We start from the raw sequence: 21,296 nt of genomic DNA on the forward strand, positions 1-21,296 counted from the left end.
AAATCTTTTCCAGATCTTTCCATTTCCTTAAGAAGCGTACACTATAATTCTTTCCAATGGAAGCATATAATTCCATTATGTATATATAGCACATTTTATTGATCCACTTATCCACTGAGGGGCATCTGAACTGATCCCTTGGCTATGGTAAACAATGCAGAAGTGAACATGATTTTACTGGTAGCTTTAATGTGTCCTGATTTGTGATCTATTGGATAAATGTCCGGGGTGGAATTGCTAGGTCACAGGAAAGCTCTATGTTTAATCTTTAGAGGAACCTCCACAGTTTTGCAGAGTGGTTGGATGGATTTACATTTCCACCAATATTTTAGTATAGTTACATTTTGGCCACATCCCTGCCAGAATCTGTTATTGTTATTTTTTCTTTGTAATGGCCATTCTATCTGGTGTGAGGTGGAATCTCAATTTTGCTTCAATTTGCATTTCTGTTATAGCCAGAAATCTTGAACATTTCTTCATATGTCTACTGGTTATTCTTACTTCTTCCTCTTTAAGTATTAAGCCCATTTATTGATTCTTTGATCCAGAAATGAACCTAGAGACATATAGTTACCCAATATTTGATAGAGTAGTATAAATAGTGCTGGCAAAAAAATGGTTTATCCACTCGTAGAAAACAGAAACTGGATCCACCAGAATCAATTCTAAATAGATTACAGACCACAGTATAAGACCAGACACCATGGAAATATTACATTAAGGAATAGGAGAAACTCTGGTTCCAAGGCATGGGTTCACAGTTCTTCAGTAAACATCCTGAATCACAACAAGTCAAGAAAAACTGGATAAATGAAAATGTATCAAACTGAAGAGCTCCTGCATGACAAAAGACATGGGTAGCAAGATAAATAGAAAGCCCACAGATTTTTATCAGCTATGCATCAGACAAGGGCTTATTGTTTAAAATATACTTAGGGCTCATAAAATTAAGCCCCTCAAAAATACACTCAAAGATTCAGCCTATATTTCTTGAAACCTAAGGTGATTTCAATACAACTGGAAAGCAAATAATTGAAGGCAAAAGCATGGAGAACAGAATCAAGGATGCCTAACATTTTTGCTTTTAGTTTATTTGTGGGCCCAAATAAGGAGTTAGTGCATTTCAGAAAAAGCAGTTTTTAAATAACTGTTATTGGAAGTCCTGTACACTCTGGTAAGTTTTATCTTGAGGAGGTCCATCAGGTTCTCTGAGTTAATGGTGAGAATCAAAGCATTATGCTCTGGCAGGGAGAGAAGAAACATGTCCATTTTAAAATGTATCAAACCATTATATGTTCAACAATCTCTTCCCGCTGGAGACATTATTTAAACAGAGTATACAAATCTAGGGTTTTACCAGTGCTTAATTGACTTGGGAATAGGGAAATGTATAATTTAGGCTCCTTTTATCCATCTAGTAAAAATATAAATTGAGAAACACTTAGGAATTGCCAGTTCAGAGGCCTAAGTTCACTAACAAAGGAACCTCATCATAGGAATGTAAAACATTTGTACTCCTCTGCATTACTTTGGTAATTTAAAACTACATAACTAAAAGTATGTTTATTTACAATTGCTTTTTTCTGTTCATAAATCATGTATATCAAGAAAAATACGAGGCCTAATAAAAGTTAAAGAATAAAATAGAAAAAGCAAGCATCATGAAATTCAGATATGGTAGAATGCTGGAATTATCAGACTGGGAATTTTAAAGATATCATTAGAATACCAAAAACTGTGATAACAAGACTCTGATGCAGAGAGGAAGGTAATCCAGAACAATTTCAAAAACCTCACTATGACACAGAATATCTTTGATGGTTTTATCAACTAAAATGGATATAACTTTAAACAAAATCTTGTAGTTAGTAAATATCTCAATATGAGAAATTTAAAGGAAAAGCAAAGGGAAAGGAATACTGGCAAAAGCCTAAAACAGAATCTCTGAGAACTGTGGAAATAACTACAAAAAGGGTAACTATAAGTGAGAAGTAAGAAGGAGAATAAGGAATGAAAGGAACATAAGAAATATTTGAAGCCATAATGGTTGACAGTTCCTCCAAATTAATGTCAGACACCAAACCATAGATGTCAGAAGCTGAGAGAACACCACACATGATAAATGCCAAAATGATATTTCTAGTATCATATAAAAATTACAGAAAATCAGATATAAAACTACTGAAAAGGAAATAGCCTACCTGTAGAGGACTGAAAATGAATTATGTCTGACTTTCCTTCAGGAATCATTCAAAGCAAGAAGACAATGCTGTGGAAGTTTCAAGGGGCAAAGGGACAATTTTACCAGCCTAAACACTGTGCCTGCACAGTTATGCCACAAAAGAGAAGTAGTAACAGAGACTTTCCCAAACAAATAAAGATCGATGGAATCTATTGTCAGGAAATGTGCCTTGTAATAAAGGTTAAAAGGGGCTCCATAGGGAAAATTGTATAAGTCAGAATTTCATATATACATATAAAACAAAAGAGCACATAAAAGAAGTAAATAAAGTAAAATTGAACTTGACTTTTTCTTTGTTTTTTTTGTTTTGTTTTGTTTTGGTTTGGTTTTGGCTTTCGTTTTGGTTTGTTTGTCATGAGACTTAAACTCTGGTCCTGAGTGTTATACCTGTGCTCTTCAGCTCAAGGCTACAGCCCTACTCCTTGAGCCAAAGAGCCACTTCCAAACTTGACTTTTCATAATCCTTAATTCATCTATCACAAAACATTTTGTTCAGAAAAATAATGACAGTTTATTTGGCTATTATAAGGTACTTCAACTCTCCATAAACGAATAGAGAAGGATTTATTATAAATACGTATTGAAAATTCTGGGACAAACACTAAAGTAAAAGGTAACATATACTAATAAAGGAACAAATATGGAATGACATAAATTGCTTAATTAAAGCTCCATGAACAAAAGAACAGTCAAAGACAAAAGTGAAAACCTAGTACAAGAACAAGTAAGAATCAGTAACAAATACACAATATATACTCAAGTATATTAATAGTCATTTTTGAAGGTCAATAGTCTAAGTGCATCAATTAAAAGACAGAAATTGTGAGAATGGATCACAAACCAAGAGTAAGCTATGCTTGCATCAAACATACGAATCTAAAATTAAGTCCATTATTATCACAGTCCTGATAAATGAAGGCAAATATTAAATTAAGGAACCAGAACCAGGTGACAGTGGCTCACATCTGTAATTCTACGTAACCAGAGCCTTGCTGCTTCATTTAGAGGTGAACTCTTTCCCCTGACGCCAGGGCCTTGGAGGGGTGACTGAAGGGCTGCCTAACAGGGTGCAAGAAGCAGTATCAGGTTGGAAGCAGGTGGGGAGAGCTTCTGATGTCTCAAATCCTCAAGAAGCACGAGTCTCCAGCTTGACTCTAGGTATGTCAATTTCCCTGAGGATGCTTCATTCTGTGCTCAGTGGTCCATCCTGTTCTCCAGAATAGACAGATTCCATCTGTAAACAGAATCATCTACTAGAGTCCTCCAGGGAAAAGAATCTGCTACTTCTCTCATTGAAGACATGGGTGGCTGCGCCACAGAGCTGTGGAGAGGGTTCAACCCTTAGGGGATGCACATTGCCTGAAATGCACAATGCTGTACAGAATGGTAAAAATACAATGAAAACATATAAAGACACCAAGTGTTATGATCTACTCTACGATCCAGTCAACACTGGCCACCCTAAGATACTGAAGCCTTGTAACAACTTATGACCTGGATGCCAATCTCTCTCTGCATTTGATGAATTAGGGAATTGAAGCTCAGAGAAGCTGAGTAACTGGCCTGACATCATAGAGCTGGTGAAGGCAGAGATAGGATGAAACTTTAGAGTAAATGCTAAGACTGTCTCTCCTGTCACTCCAGGACACCTGACACTTCTGCTCTGTTCTACTATTTCTTCTAGGCAAGATGAGGACTTCTTCCTTGAAACATAACCCAGAGGGATAAAACAACATCCACTGAAGGAGAGTAGCTGTCAGGGTTTTCCTTTGGAAAGAGGGGGCTGGAAGGTGGGTCCTGCTTTTCCCCCTCTCTCCACACACAGTGTTCAGGATGATAAAAAGTAAAGTTCTACCTTCTGAGAAGGCTGAGATCTGAAGATCATGACTCGGAGCCAACCTGGTCAGAAAAGTCTATGAAACATTTATCTTCAATTAACCAGCAAAAAGCCACAATTGAAAGCACGAAGTGGTAGAGTACTTATCCTTGAGGGTAAAAAGCAAAATCCAGTGAGAGGACCTGAGTTCATACCCAAGTACCAGCATACATATATGCGTGTCTTCAAGCGCACACACACGCACACACACAAAATAAAGGACACAGTCTAACCTACTAAATTACTTATTCATCCTTTCACTAAAAACTTTGATCCATAATCAATAAGCTAAATACTCATATGTAGTACTTATTGTACTAATACATATCTCTGACATCTACTTTATTTTATTTCCAGAATTATAGAGTTATCACAGTAAATTATTATCAAAATTGCAATAAACTCAAACCTAGGTCTGAAATTTTTATCCAAAGTTATAATATATTGTTCCCAATATCAACAGTAATCTTTTGAAAAGACAAATTTGATCATTACTCTCCTTAATACCCATCATCCAAAGGGGTAATAAATATTACTTATATTACTATGTGGAGAATATTGCAACTAATTTTTGTATTCATTTTACAAGAAATTTACAAGAAAAAATATTCCTTGGATAGCCACGGTCATTTGTTTTAAATAGAGATTGAGGTTCAGAATCAAAATTTGAGAGACTGTTAGCCCCTAAAGAAATGGTCACATTGGTTTGGTATGATTTCCAAGGCCTGTATATATCTCACCTCTCCTTTTCTTTTTTCTTTTTTTTTTGCCAGCCCTGGGCTTGGGCTCAGGGCCTGAGCACTGTCTCTGGATTTTTTCTCAAGGCTAGAGCTCTACCACTTGAGCCCCAGCACCACTTCTGGCTTTTTGCTACATATGTGGTACCAAGGAATCGAACCCGGGTCTTCATGCATGCTAGAAAAGCACTCTACCACTAGGCCAAACTCCCGGCCCACCTCTCCTTTTCTTTACATTAACAAATAGCATTTTGCTATGGCATTTTGCTACAGCATTCATACATGAAGAATGAAAATAGGACTCCCCTTTCTCCAGTCTACTTCTTTGATACCTACAACTATATGCTGCACTTGCCAGGTTATTCTTATACAGTGTCCTTCATGCCACATTCCATTAGAGCATATTCTATGAATTTTGAGTTACTAACTTTCTCATATTTAAATTTCTAACTCAGAATATGACACATAGTAAGAACTTTGTAGATTTGAGTTGATTAGACCAGCACTCTCTCCCTTAATACTACATTATTATTTTGGCCAGTCCTTGGGCTTAAACTCAGGGCCTGAGCACTGTCCTTGGGTGTTCTCAACGCTAGGGCTCTACCACTTGAGCCACAGCACCACTTCTAGCTTTCTTTTTCTATGTATTTGGCACCAAGGAATCGAACCCCAGTCTTTGTGCATGCTAGGCAACCACTCTACCACTAAGCCTAACTCCTGGCCACTATTTTTATGTTAAAGTAGGGTAATCTCAGTTCTCTGTGTCCTTTAATGTTTAAAAACCATGTGGTGTACAATGAAATTCTACAGAGCCAACAGACAAAATAAAATAATGGCATTCACAGGGAAGTGGATGAAACTAGAGCGAATCATGTTGAGTGAGACAAGTCAAGACCAAAGGAACAAAAGGCACATGGTATCCTTAATATATGGATATTAGATCCAAACAGTACAAGAGTGATGATATAATATTTGTGCACCCCAGGTTATGGACATGGTCTTGAGATATAAACATAACTACATAGACATAAAAGTCTATGATGTGCTATATACTCAATAGACATAATGTTTATTACATAGATTAATATGTATCTAGGACATACAAACCCTCAGCTTAATTTTAATTATGTTCTAAAATCTGTGTCAGTGATTGTATATAGAGATTCCTTTCTTGAATATTTGTTAAACATGACATTTGAAATATGATGCAAAACTCGATGTTAAAAAAAATCTTTTTAAAAACCATCCTTGTAGTCATTTGACAACATATAGCTTCTCTCATTAAATATTATTTTAATCTTCATATTGATTAGTTACAATGTGATCAGTTGAGAAATATGTACAATGCATAATGATCAAGTCAGAGTAAATAACATTTGTCTCCTAAATATTTATTTTTGATTAATTAGTAGTTACAAATACTTATTGATTGTATCTATATAATGAGTAATGACTAAATTAGGCATGTAAATTAGACATTTACATCTTGTCACATTTTATGTGTGGATCCCTTGAACTCCTCTCGTGGATTTATTCATAAAATATACAATAGATTGTTGTGAACTATAATCCTCACAAATGTGCCATGGACCACCAGAACTTATTATTTTATATAATTTGGTTTTGTACCCATTATCCCATTTCCTAGTCTTTTAAAATCTATTATTAATCTTTATTGGGAGCTTTTCTTCCATCATCACAGACCCACAGAGGAGGATTAGAGATACCGAGGCACTACTTTGTGATTTGACACACAGTGGCTTTGGAAGCATTTCTCTTGATGTCCTCACATATTCTACACATTATCCATTCTCTATGTTAGGGGTTTATAAAGCAAACATAAGTCTTAAAATCTCATAACCAGACTAATTATAATAGGGCAAACTACTTGAGTACTGAATGAAAACACTGAACCATTTTGACTTATACTTGAATTTCAGGTTGAAGTGGTTTGCTTTTCATAGTCATAAAAGTTAATATTCTTACTTTACCTATTTTATTATAATTTTCATACAAATTAAGTCAGTAAATATGCATTAACTTAAAATTTAGTATGCACAGTAAGAGTTTAAAATTCTTTTTCAATACGGTCCCTTAAGTCCATTCCCTCACTCTAGGTAACAATTACAGAACCTTGAACACATCACCTGTTCTTCATCCACTTGGTAATTTGTAAATAGATTGATTCAACCCTTAGCTATTCAGTACTTAATTAGTTTCACACACCGTGCTGGAGATAAATAAGATAATAAAGTGATAATAAGAACAATAAGGTCTTTATGAAGTTACAGTGGAGTGAGAAGGACAAAAATGCACCTCAAATGACTATATAAGTAATTTCAGGATGCAGTGATTGTCAGAAGAAAAGGAAACACAGGACCGAGATATTGATTGGAAAACAAAGCACATCAGATATGGTAAATTTGTCTGGTTTTCTGAGAAAACCACAGAATATAGAATTAGACATGCTAGAAATTAAGGAATGTCTCTGAGGATAGCCCGTACCAGTAGAAGCAGAGAAATCCCTGGTGATATTACAGTGTAATTCTAACTCATGTGGAGAGAGGAAAATCATCAAAGTGAAGTTTCAGCTGATCAGGAGTGCTCAAGCTAAAGCTATCTCTCAGAAGAGTTCTATATCTCCCAGGAAGGAGCCTGACTTACATTCTTGTTATATCTGGGATTAGCTAAAAGTGCCAGCCTTTCCAGTCAATGCAGTGATATTTATTTCATAGTTTGCTACAAAAGCTTGCTCAATTCTGTATTCTGCTGTTGGAGATATGGTAACAGCATATTTCTTCACTGCCTTATATAGGGACCCCCAAGAGCTTTCCTGACCTAAGGCCTTAATGATGAAAATAGTTCATTACATATAATAATGTAAGTATATACTAAAAAAGAAACCAACATATTTAAAAATGTTTAATTAGCAAAGAGATTAGAATAGAAGCACATCCATTGCAGAATACATGTTATAGCAAGAAGTTTCAGTGAATAAACAAAAACCTGATTAGGCAAAAGTTTTAAAGTCATGGTAAAGAGTGTTTCTTTTAACACAAGACAAAGAGAATGCATGGAAATATTCTAAGCAGTGGCCATTGGTTTCATTTACACTTTGCAAGCATTACTTTAGCTAATGGGGAAATAATGTTTTGAAGAGGCAAGAGAGTGAAGGGTAGTAAAATGGTTAGGATTCTGTACAATATTACAGTAGAGAGCAGATGCTAGCTTAGACAGTGTGCTCCAGACAGGTTCAAGACCTCTCATATCAAAAAGCAACATATTTTAGGGCCTTTCTGTTTTATTGTTAAGGTGTATAGAGAGGTATTACAGTTACATTGGTAAGATAGTGAGTACATTACTTCATGAACATTGTTACCCCTTCCATGTTTTTCTTCCACTTTCCCTATCTCCCCTACTAGATTGTAAAGTTCATTTCCAACATATTGTCTTGTGAATATCGCCGTTACATGGTTCACCCTTTGTCCTTTGTCTCATCATCTTGTTTTTCCCCTTCCCTTCCCTGATTCAAATAATCAAATGAACATATATATATATATATATATATAACACAATAGGTACCTTTCAAAATTCTTGAATTTATGATACATTTTGCTATACAAGTTTACAGCTGTTCTGCTATATAGGGTAATATTCACAAATATTGAGAATTAAAATGGGACAATATCTTGGGAGGAACAATTTTGCATCATTCCTCCCTCTGTGAGAGAAATGAGCTCGCATTTGTCTACCAGACTGTAAAAGCATCACCCTGTAAAAGACAGTAGTGATAAAGGGAATAGAATATAGCATTTGCAATATTCCTTACTTGGTATTAAATTTTGAACACTTGGCCATAAACTGCTCAATTTGACTTCCTTTTAGCTGTTCATAGCTTTTACCTATTCGTAGCCTTTACCTATATTCTGCAGATATATTACTGTATTTCTTCTATTAGTAATTTGCAAAAAAAACTTCATCGAAATATTTGGGAAATCTATTAACAAAGTGTTTGTATGAACTCACACCTCTGTTGGGGGTAGATGAGTAGATTGGGACTATGTGCCATAGAGGATTTACATATTTAAGAACTCAAGTAAAGTTATTTCTATTTTTCTTTGCAGATTTATTTTAGTTATCCAACACTTGAATCAGGAAAAAATTGTTTTGATCGATTTTTATTTGAACATATCCCTAGAGCTTATATAATTTTAGTCTTTTCAGATGATTTCTGAAGTTTGTGTTTTCTTTTCATAAGCTGTGTAAATAAATGATTCTGATTCACCATATATCCAGCCCAAGGGTAGATGTTTAATAAGTATTCAACACTGAACCTTCATAGGAAGATATTAGTACATTCATTTTACTGACTGGTAAGTTGCAACTGAGTAGCTTGCCCCAGATTAAATAGACACTAAGTAATTGGACCAAATCATGAATGTGATTATAGGCTATTTCATTGAATATTTTAATTTTAAGCATTCTGTTCCTTAAAATATGCGACTTCAAATAACTGCATTTAAAAATGAATGCTCTGAAATAAAGACATTGCAGTGTTTGCTTCACTGGTAAATATAATTATAAATTATTTGTAGAGTCAAATATACCATGGACAGTATATGTGGGCATGAAAGTGAGGCTTGGTAATGGGCTTCAGGGGACACAAAGTAGCATACTGTGAAGTACAAAAGAAGTTGAATATAAATTTAAATGTTACTAGCCATGTTCTTATTCAAAAGAAAATGAAAAAAAAATCATTTTCTACATGGCAAGTACAAAATCAAATACATCTGCACAACATTTTGATATAAGCATTTAAGCACAAAGATTTAAACAAAATAATTATATTTCCAATGATTAGTTTTAAATTAAAATAATTTCTCACCTGATTCTACAAGCATATTGTGATGACTCAAACAATCATTAAGTATACTATAGATAGATAGATAGATAGATAGATAGATAGATAGATAGATAGACAGATAGATAGACAGATTGATTTTAAAGGTAATGATATTTTTGTATCTGATTTTAGCTAGATTAATTTTAAGTGGAAAAATTTACATAATGAAAGTAATGGTACAATTGATATTTGAATGTTAGTGTCCTCAGCCATCCATCTAGGCAACACAGTATGCAGACCATCTGGGCTTATTGCCATTATACTGCAAACTAGCTAAGCATGAGTGATCTCTCTGAAGCCTAATTCCTGTGAAACCTGGATTGCCTGTTTTGAAAGAATTCTATTTGCCAATATTTTGGAGCAGGTGCAAAGCCATTCTGTTGTTTCCTGCTGAGGTTTATGCAAATAGCTGGCTTAACTAGACTGAAAACTCAGATTTCCTACTGCCTTAGAGCACTGGGACGCTGGCATAATTTGGCTTATATTTCCCTTCCAATTTAGTTTACTATCCTAGTACAGTCCTTTTGTTCTTTTTGTCCAAATTTTATACTGTTATAATCTTGTGCATTATGTTTCAAGTAAAGAAAATGTGAGCATGGTAACAATTAATAATGGATAAACTGTAAGAGTTCATTAGTCAGTGATTGAGAAGTTATAGTTTCATAAAGTAACTTTCGATCTAAGATGCATTTGGATGACTTTGGAGAGTCTCTTTTACTTCCATGAGCTGTCTACATCATGTATCTTGTATTGAATCAAATGAGGAACTACATAAGAAGGTAATGAGGTACACAAAGTGCCATATCAAAATGAGATAATTCATAAGAATGAAAAAATGTGAGCAAGATTATTACAGTAAAGATTTTTATGAATTTTTGTTAGATGAGTTTATTTTATAACATACTTGGAGTAATTACCAAGGACAGAAGGTGAGGAGAACTGGATGAGAAGATGAGGAGAGCTAAATGAAGTCTTTTTGCTAACACTGTAGAAGGGTAGACACTATTGGTTGCCTACTCCAAACCCACTTAGGCTTCCTCATTTGTGATTGAGCTCTGATTTTTGTGTAAAATTAATGTTACTTCCTGGCTTCCCTTGGTAGCATTACGAGTTGTCATCAGCCAATCATAACTGCTCCAATAGGGTACATCCTGAGATTGAGCACAACGTGCAATACTAAGCAATGAGATCATAGCACAAGATCTCCAGGGGGAGCTTTTATAATCAGCTGTCCTGATTATAAAAATATTTAGTAAGGAAAAGCTTTTTCCTTTGAACAATATTTTGTATGCTTCATCTACCTTGTAAATTTAAAGATAATAAAAATGCAGAGGTGATAAAGTAAAACAAAAGCCTTGCAGTCTTATTTGAGAAATTGTTGCAAAAATGAAATTGTTATATGTAGATTCACATTATTTTTCTACTATTACGTTATAAATTGAATCATCTATTCTCTCACAAGACAAAGTATTATTTTCTAGACAATGATCATTATTATGTGCCAGGAAATGACCTGGTCTCCTTCTATCTTATCGCTTTTACCTTATGAAAATATCTTTCCATAGTCTTTGCTATTTACATGAGAAAACTCATTCTGTTTAAATTTCATTATCTCTTTTTCTTGGATATTCATATTGCATGGAGCATTCCTTCACTCCATATTTGGCTGGATAATAACTATTCCACCTTCTTCCATTAGCTAAAATAACTTCCTTCATCAATTCTTTCCAGATTACTTATTCTAGGTAGTTGACCCTGCAATAGCTATATCATTTTCTTTATGATAAGACAATCTACTTCATTGCAATTGCTTTCCTGCTTTTATATTTTCAGTGCTAAGCTTTTTATTCATTAGGGCAATAATAATGTCAGTCATACCCTAGTTCCTAGAACGTAAAAACTGTCAACAAATGTGTATGAGGAAAGAATAAATATGTAAAAACATAATGTTCTGATCGACAAAGGAAGACAGCACATCTTCTCCTTGAAGAGATGAAATGGCCTAGATGTGTAGCTCAAGTGGTAGATGACTTGCACCGAACACAAAGGGGCTCAGGGACAACATCTAGGCTCTGAGTGCCATCACAAAGGCCACCAAAAGAAGAGGAAACATTTCTACCTGTACATATAAATTGGGAAATAATTAATTTTCACAAAATTAATGAGGAATTTATAATTAATAAGATCATAAAATGAGATTGCCAATCTAATCTTGAGACCTAGAAAATTAACAGCATTTTGTATGAGAAATTTATAACGAAAATATAATTCAAATAAAATAATACTACAGTAACAAAACCAATAATATATCTAGCAATTAAGAGTATAAAATACATATATGATTAAAAACTTCAAAACCATAATAAAGGTAAAAAATAAAATTTTGAAATTGGTATTGTACATTCTTAAAAGTGTTACTATAATGTTCACAATGTTTACAAATTCAAAGTAATAGCCTTTAAATTTTTAGATAGTTTTAGCAATATGATGTGTAGGATGAAATTCATATGAAAGTCCTTCAATCAATTTTTTAAAAATTTTTTGCTAGTCCTGGGACTTGAACTCAGGGCCTGGGCATTGTTCTTGGGCTCTCCTCAAGGCTAGTGGTCTACCACTTGGGCCACAATACCATTTCTGGCTTTTCTATGTATGTGGTACCGAGGAATCATACGGAGTCTTCGTGCATGCTAGGTAAGCACTTTACCACTAGGCCAACTTCCTGGCCCCTTCAACTCAATTTTATAAATTAAAACTAATAAAGTTATGGCTAACCTGATAGCAGTATTTATTTCAAAAGCTCACAAATAAGTCTAGTATGGTGTTCAATTCTGTAATCCCAGCTACACAAAAGTAAAAGAAAAGAGGATTGTTACCTTGAGACCATCCAAGGCAAAGCATAGTGAAATTCTGCCTAAAAATCCAAATTAAAAAAGCTTGCAATATAAACACAACCCTAGCTCTATGTGTCAGGGTGTCTCCTTATCACGCTTCAGGAGCCATTATGGAGTCGAGATCTCAAAAGGAGATTCATGATTCATATGTAGAACATTGTTATCCCTTCCCTCATTTTTCTTCCACTTTCTCTTCCCTTACCCAGACTCTCCCAAGCTGTAAAATTTGCTTCCAACCTAGTGTCCTGTGAGTGTCACTGTTTCTTTGGTTCACTCTTTGTCCTTTATCTCATGAAGCAAGTTGTGTCATGAAAGAAAGTTCTTTATTGACTTAGGACAGTGAAATATATGGCAAGAAAGCAGACAACTTTGGTCTGTTGATAGTGTATTTTTGAAGGAAAATATTTTAAAATACAAAATTTTTATTGTAATCCTGTACTCATATAGATCTATTTTTCTTCACCTTACTCATTTTAAAGTATCAGCTGTTATAGTTTTACTATCAATTATAAAGTTTGAGAGAGAGAGAGAGCCAGTAGTATACTACTAGGCCAAACTCCAAGCACTCATGCTTTATTTATTTTTTGGTGCCAGTCCTGGTCTTCAGCTCAGGGCCTGAGCACTGTCCTTGGACTTTCTCAAGGCTAGAGCTCTACCACTTGAGCCTCAGCACCACTTCCAGCTTTTTTCTATTTATGTGATACCGAGGAATCAAACCTGGGTCTTTGTGCATGCTAGGCAAGCACTCTACCACTAGGCCAAACTCCTGGCCCTCATGCTTTATTCTTATATTTCATAGGTAAGATCTTTTAGGCTGGATGGTAGCACTTGCAGGAAATAACAGGACTCTATCTTTGCTGTGTTAATGAGTTTTCGGTTTGGCATAAAGCAAATCACATTGGCAATTCTCATGTTGATTTTTTTCAAAAGCAAAGAGCAAACCAGTGTTCCATGGGTTTTATAGTGATTAGGTTTAGAGGTATATTGGAGAAAGAGAGACATAATAAAGATTTTATACTGATGCAAAATAAATTTTGATCCATTAAAGTATTTTGTGGAAATGCTAGTATTTCATACTACATATGATACATTTATCAATCATGTTTTATTTATCAGACAAGATACTGTAACTAGAAATAAACAAATAACAAAGAAGTAGGAAGTAGTTTCTGAAGCAATAACCTTCTTAGTACTATGTAACCAGGACCATCACTTTCTAATTTTAAAAGATCTCACGGAGAAATAATTGTTAGAAAAATCTAATTATACAAGAGAAAAATTTTATTTAGAATGATTTCAGATGTGTTAAGAAGGGGAGATTTTTTTGTCATACAAAGTCTCGCTGAGTAACCCAATCAGGCCTTCAATATTTTCTCTTATTGCCTCAGACTCAGAGCAGAGATTATAGATATACTCCAGTATACACAAAGGGCTCATCTTAGTTTACTAACCAAGATTCTTAAAATGCAAGGTAGGAAGTAGAAAAAAATAAATTAATAAGTATAATGAAAAGCAACAAAAATTTGAGGAGAAAGTCATATCAAAGGGGTTATTTTATTTTAAAGTATAGAGGGGTTACAGTTATATTCGCCAGATAGAAGGTGCATGATTTCTCACACACTGATACCACTTCTTATGTTTTTGTTCCCATTCTCTCCCCTACATCCTCCCCTAATCCTATTTCAAATATGTATGTATATGTATATATATATAATATACCAGGTAACAAAGTCACATACTGTAACAATATGACATAAACCAAAGGGCAACACAGGAGAAGAAAAAAAACATGGTACATTAAGAGCAACAGTCACTCTTTCTAACAGCAGCATAGATTTCCACTGTGATCAACATCTTGTTGATCCACTCATCAGCTGAGGGACATCTGGGTTGATTCCATATATTTTCTATGGTAAATAGTGCTGCAATGAACATTGTTGTGCTAGTGGATTTAGTATGCCCTTGTTTATGGACGATTGGGTAAATGCCAAGTAGTGGAATTGCTGGGTCATAGGGAAGCTGTATGTTTAGTCTTTTGAGGAACTGCCATACTGCTTTCCATAGTGGTTGAATGAGTTTGCACTCCCACCAACAGTGTAGTAGTGATCCCTCCTGGCCACATCCCCTCCAGCATCTGTTGTTATTAGATTTCTTGATTCTGGCCATTCTAACTGGAGTGAGGTGGAATCTTAGAGTTGTTTTGATTTGCATTTCTTTTATGACCAGAGATGTTGAGCATTTCTTCATGTGTCTATAGGCCATTTTTGTTTCTTCTTCAGAGAAGACTCTCTTTAAGTCTTTGGCCCATCTTTTAATGGGATGGTTGTTACTTTGGAGATTAGTTTTGGAGTGATTCAATTTTTTGAGCTGTTGATATATTTTAGATATGAGCCTTTGTCCATTTTATGGTTAGTGAAGATCTTCTCCCATTCTGTAGGCTTTCTAATTTACTAGCTAGGTCCTTTGTCTTACAGAAGCTCTGCAGTTTAATGCAGTCGCACTTATCCAGCCTTTCTCTGATTTGTTGTGTTTCTTGGTCCTTATTGAGAAAGTTTCGACATTGCCCCATTTGTAAGAAAATGGAAAGACTTAGAAAAAATCATATTTAGTGAAGTAAGCCAGACTCAAAGGAACATAGCCACAATAGTTTCCCTCATTTGTCATAATCAGTAGAAACCTTGGACTCTCCTAGAAGAGACTTACAATAGAACAAAATCTAGAGACATTAGGCCAAGTAGTACGACAGTAAATGTAAGGACCTCCAGGATAAGGAAACAAAAGCCATATAATGAGTGACTGTTGTCCTTAATGTACTATGTTATCGCTCATGTCTTTTGCCATCCCTTGGTTATCTCATATTGTTACAATATTTCATCTTGTTAGCTGATATATTTTATATATACTTAATTGGTTATTTGAAACTGGACAGGGAAGGGGGGAAAATAAAGGGGGGAGAGGGGGGAGAGAAATGGGGACCATGTCATGAGAAAGGGTATCAATGTTTGTGAAATTATGCACCTTCTGTTTTGTGAATATAATGTAACCCTTCCATTAATCACAATAAAAAATATTTTTTAAAAAAGAACAACAGTCACTCATTATTAATCTCTTGTTTCCATGTCCTTGAGAACAATTAATTGGCCCTCATCCTATATGGCCTTATATATCCAGGATTTGAGCTACTGTAATCTTCTCTTAGGAGAGTCCTAAGTTTGCACTAATTATTACAAATGAGGGAAAACACTGAGCCTATCTATATTCCTTTGGGTCTAGTTTACTTCACTTAATATGATTTTTTTCAAGTCTTTACATCTCCTTAAAAATGGGGTGGTGTCATTCTTTCTGCTAGCAGCATAGAATTCCATTGTGTATAAGTAGCACATCTTCATGATTCAATCACCTACTGAGGGGTATCTGAGTTGGATCCATATCTTTGCTAAGGTAAACAGTGCTGCAATGAACATAGTTGTGCTAGTGGCTTTAATATGTTCTTGTTTCTAGACGATTGGGTAGATGCCAAGGAAGGGAATTGCTGGGTCATAGGGGGGGCTCTATGTTCAATCTTTTGAGGAAACGCTATATGCTTTCCATAGAGGTTGAATGAGTTTATACTCCCACCAACAGTGTAGTAGTGATCCCTCCTGTCCACATACCTGCCATCATATGTTGTTATTGGATTTCTTGATCATGGCCATTCTAACTGGAGTGAGGAGGAATATCAGAGTTGTTTTGATTTGCATTTCTTTTTTGGCCAGAGATGTCGAGCATTTCTTCATGTGTCTATAGGCCATTCTTATTTCTTCTTCAGAGAAGACTGACTCTCTTTAAATCTTTGACCCATCTTTTAATGGGATGGTGGTTTCTTTGAAGATTTGTTTTGGCGAGATTCAATTTTTGCTAGTTGTAGATATATTTTAGATATGAGGTCTTTGTCCGTTGTATGGTTAGTGAAGATCTCCCATTCTGTAGGCTTCCCAATTTACTAGCTATGTCCTTTGCCATACAGAAGCTCTGCAATTTAATGCAGTCCCATTTGTCCAAACTTCTTTACATTTTTGTGTTTCTGGGTCTTCATTAAGAAAGTGTCAACCTCTACCAAGTAGTCCTAGTGTATCTCCTATACCTTCTTGTAAAGTTTTTAGTGCATCTGCTTTTACCTAGAGGTCTCTGATCCACTTACAGTTAATCCTGGTGCAGGGTGACATAGAACGATCAAACTGTAGTTTTCTGCAGGTGCTTAACCAGTTCTGCCAGCACCACTTGTTGAAGAGGCTGTCTTTCTACCATTCTATTTTTTGGCTTCCTTATCAAAGATTATGTGGCCATAGATCTGTGGGTTAATTATTGTGTGTTCTGTTCTATTTCATTGGTCTTCAGGCCTGTTCTTGTGCCAGTACCAAGCTGTTTTAGTTACTAGAGTTCTGTAATAGAGTCTAAAGTTTGGTATTGAAATTCCTCCTGCACCGTTCTTTCCGCTAAGAATTGTTTTTGTATACGGGTTTTTTATTATTCCATATATAATTTTGAATTGCCTCTTCTATTTCTTTAAAGAATGACATTGGGATATTGATGGGCATTGCATTGAATTTGTAGATAGCCCTTGGCAAGCTTGCCATTTTCACGATGTTAATTCTACCAATCCAGGAGCATGGGAGGATTTTCCATTTCTTCAGTCTGCTTTCATTTCCTTTTTCAGGATTTTAAAGTTTTCATCAAAAAGGTCCTTTACATTCTTAGTTAAGCTAATTCCTAGGTACTTTATTTTCTTTGAGGCTATTGCAAAAGGATTTGCTTTCCTGATTGCTTCCTCGTTCCTCTTTTTGTTGGTATTCAGGAAGGCAGTTTATTTTTTAATTTTTTTCATATATTTTTATTGTAATTAATAGAAGGGTTACATTATATTCACCAGATAGAAGGTACATTACTTCACATTCATTGATACCCTTTCTCATGTCTTGGTCCCCATTTTCCTCCCTCCACCCCCGCCCCTCATCTTGTTTTCCTCCCTTCCCTGTCCGACTTCAAATAACCGAATATGCATACATACAATATATCAAAAAACCAGGTGAAATGCTGTAACAATATTTGATAACAAAGGGACAGCAAAAGAGATGAGAGATAACATAGTACATTAAGGACAACAATCACTCATTATATGGCCTTTGCTTCTATATCCTCGAGGTCCTTTCATTTAGCATCATTCTATATGGCCTTATGTATCTAGGTTTTGTTCTATTGTAAATCTCTGCTAGGAGAGCCCTAAGTTTCTACTGATTATGACAAATGAGGGAAACCATTGAGTCTATAATCCTTTGAGTCTGGCTAACTTCACTTAATATGATTTTTTCTATGTCTTTCCATTTCCTTACAAATGGGGCGATGTTGTTCTTTCTGACAGCAGCATAGAATTCCACATAATACTAGATACACAAGTTACTGAGAACCAGAAGATTGTGATACAAGGCCATCTCAAGCAAAATTCTCCAGCCTCAACAAAGCTGGACTGGAGCTGTGACTTGACTTGTAGTATGAGAGCTGTGAGAAAGTGGAGCAAACAGGAAATACTGAATTCAATCCTTGTACTGGCAAATGAAAGAAACAGTGAGCAAGAGAAAAACAGAAAAAGCAGCGTTAAACATCTACCACTTATTATATGTGATATTTTATATTACTATTATATATCAGATAAAATGTAATTATATGATATTTTACACAAATTCTACTTTTAATATCTGCTTTAAACACTTTAGGGTATGTATCTTGGAATAAAATTAATAGAGCACATAATTTCACATAAAGTTTCTTGAATCTACCAAACTATTACTTATAAACACATAATTTTATATTCTCACTGTTTGTGTCACAGAATGCCAATTTCTCCACATCTTTATCATGTCGAGGGTTTTTAATTTTAGTCACTCTACTAGGGAGAAGAATTATTTTGGTTTGGGCTTTCATTTCCCTAGGGATTATAATGCTGAATGTCTTTTTATACATGGTTGGCCATTTGTATTGCTTCGCTAAAAAAGTGTATTCAGATTATATGTAATATTTAAAATAGAATATATACTTTGCAATATATGTGATATATATGAAATGATGATTATTTATATGATTCACAAATATTTTCACCCAACTTGTGAGTTACCTTTACATTATCCTGCTAGTTTAGTTTTGGTATATAAAAGATTTATTTATTTATTCCCATTTAAAAAATTCTTTCTTTCTTTCTATTTTAATGACAGGGTCTTGCTATGTAGCCCAGACTGGCCTCAAGCTCGTGATCCTCCTGTCTCAGCCTTCCCACTGTGGCTGTAGCCCAAGTAATCTTTGAACTCAGAACTCGTCTGCCTCAACTGTCAAGTGGCTAGGGTTACAGAACTGCATTACTATGCTTTGCTATAGTTTGTTGTTTCCCTGCAATACTGGGTTTCACCTGGACCATGCCGTCCACTCTGTGCATTTTTTGCGGGGGGGGCGCATTTTTTTGTGGGAGGCATTTGCTTTTTAGACTCCAGAACTGCAGCAAGAGGTCACTGGTCTGGAGCAGGGCTTGGTAGGTGTGGTTAGTGTGCACAGGTCTGTCAGGGGTCAGCCCCCAGTGGCCTGTCTTGCACAGCATGCTTTCCAGAAGGAGCTTGCTCCTGCCCTCCACATAGGGCTGGTACAGCCATATGCACAGGTAGCCGAGGGACAGGTCACGTTCAGCCGAGTGGGCCAGATCTGCAGCCACTGTGCACTTCAGGGGGAGGTCCTTCTGATAAATGTCAGAGAGTTGGCGGGAAACCTCATAGAAATGGGGCTTGGACCATATGTGGGACAAGCAGGGCCTCCTGTGCTCCTCCCCATTATGACATTTTTGTAGCTCACAAATTCCCTTGGTAGTTGAAGACAGCTTTTCCATTTTCACCTGTATTTTAGACAAAGCATCCAAGGTGACCTGAAGTTCTCTGCATAGCGATTCAAGTTCTTGATCAACTTCCAGACACCTCTTTACTTCATTTTCACTGAATATTGGGTTGCTATTCTTTAATTCTATCTGGTCTTTATTCAGTAAGCTGATTTTCAGACTAGCAGTGTTATTTGCAGTGGTAAAACCTGCATCACTGAGAGATTCCCAATTCAATAGTAAATTATGCCAATCAGCTGCATTGTCCTTAATTATTCTTGCACTGACGGATAAATCAGGTTTCCTGGGAGTTGTAGTTTCAGGAGTCTTTGCAGGGGAACCGTCTGTGGCCATCCCAGAAAACAAGCCCCAAGGCCACCTGTTTTTTTAAATACCTATATCCATCCATATTTTAGAAAAACATAATGAAAAATTAGCATAATGAAAATTTGTCCACTACATAGTAAAATGCATCCAGCATTATTGTTTTGCCCCCTTTTAGGGCAAATTTCTGTAATGTGTTACAAATTTTGTTCTCAGTGTAGCGGTTTGAGGAATTCTTACAGAGTTCCTTAGATCTTTGAAAAGGTGTCCTTTGAAGGAAATTTTGGTACTTGGGTGTCTCTCATTTTTTGCTTCCTGGCTCATGAGATAAGTGATTTATTCCGCAATGAATTCCTGTGACACACAATAAACCTAAAGCATGAAGGCTAAATGACTTTGAATTGAAAGTTAGGGAAGGATAGGTAAAATAAGCAAGTCTTCATTATAAGTTAATTATAATAGGCAACATAATACACTGTCTCATATTACACATGGAATCTAGAACATTGGAGCACAGACAACTAAAATGGCAATTGTGACTTCTCTGAATAATTTCGGTACAATTGGCAAGATATTGGTCAAAAGACAATGTAGAAAAAATAATAAAAAGGCAAGGTATTATGAATCCCATATTTATAGCACTTCAATATTTAAATCTAAAGATGCTGAAATTGCTAAAAAGCTCTGAAAAATAGAAAACTTTAGCTTTAATATGGTTATAAATATATATCCATAGTTTATTAGTGAGAAAGTATTTATTCTATCCATTTCTGCCTGAGCATGGGGAATAAATTAACTAAGAGACTATAGGTCATTAATAAGAGTCCCAATGAACAAATTGGTCTCAGATACACAAATCCCAAGGCATACACACAAGAAATACAGAAAAAAGTAACACGAGTCCTCTAAAAGTCAACAATTCCATAAGTATAGTCTAATGTTAGTAGGGTGGATAAAATCATGAAGAATTTCCAAAATGATTATAACAATGATCAATGACATTTAAGAATACTTGAATGATTTACAAAAGAATACAGATTAACAGCTGAGTGAGATAGGAAGACAATGATGCAAAATAAGAATTCAATATAGATGAAAAAGAAAGGGAATTGAATCTGCAAAATGAAAATCTCAAGAGATCAAATTTAAAACTTAGTTGAAAGCCTTGCTAATGTACACTGTAATTTTGTGGTGCTTTGTTAGATGACAACTTCTATCTACAAAATGACTTTTTAAATCAAATATACTCATTGTTTGAATAATTGTATTTAAGTACCCAGAACACCATTGTGTGACATTCAAGTATATTTGATTTTAAGTGGACACTCCATGAAAAAAATGCTATAAATTATATAGTTATTTAGAATTTCTACTCAGTAAAATTGAATTAACTGTAATTTTGTGGGGTTAAGTTTGATTCTCTATCCCTAAGTG

General features: G+C 35.2%; 1 pseudogene; it reads right to left on the reverse strand.

Moving 5' to 3' along the window:
- Positions 1-19,022: 19,022 nt before the first annotated feature.
- Positions 19,023-19,892, reverse strand: LOC150041369 (cyclin-dependent kinase 2-interacting protein pseudogene; annotated as a pseudogene).
- Positions 19,893-21,296: the final 1,404 nt, after the last annotated feature.

The sequence above is a fragment of the Megascapheus bottae genome, chromosome X (genome assembly GCF_031878675.1).
Source record: "Megascapheus bottae isolate mThoBot1 chromosome X, mThoBot2.hap1, whole genome shotgun sequence".
Classification (NCBI taxonomy): domain Eukaryota; kingdom Metazoa; phylum Chordata; class Mammalia; order Rodentia; family Geomyidae; genus Megascapheus; species Megascapheus bottae.